This window comes from Penaeus monodon, chromosome 27 (genome assembly GCF_015228065.2).
Source record: "Penaeus monodon isolate SGIC_2016 chromosome 27, NSTDA_Pmon_1, whole genome shotgun sequence".
NCBI lineage: Eukaryota > Metazoa > Arthropoda > Malacostraca > Decapoda > Penaeidae > Penaeus > Penaeus monodon.
In genome coordinates this window covers 23,973,228-23,973,480 of record NC_051412.1, presented here as the reverse complement: position 1 = coordinate 23,973,480, position 253 = coordinate 23,973,228, and positions in this window count along the sequence as shown.

Sequence of the window (253 nt, the reverse complement as noted above, 5' to 3'; positions counted from 1 at the left end):
AACAAATAAACATAACCCCTTTTTATAAACACTTTTACCTACCTTTACCAATTTCCAGCCCATTTCCCCCCTCATCTCCCTAGCAACGGCAGCCGAGATATGAGACATATTATGATCCACAGACGAAATTCCCCATCGCATAATTTATTCACTCATGGCTGAATCATTGAGGAGGCCATTGACGCACCTGTCTATTTCTGGTTGATGTCTGATTTGTTGATGTGGCTTCAGAAATAGGCAGTTTGTTTGGTTA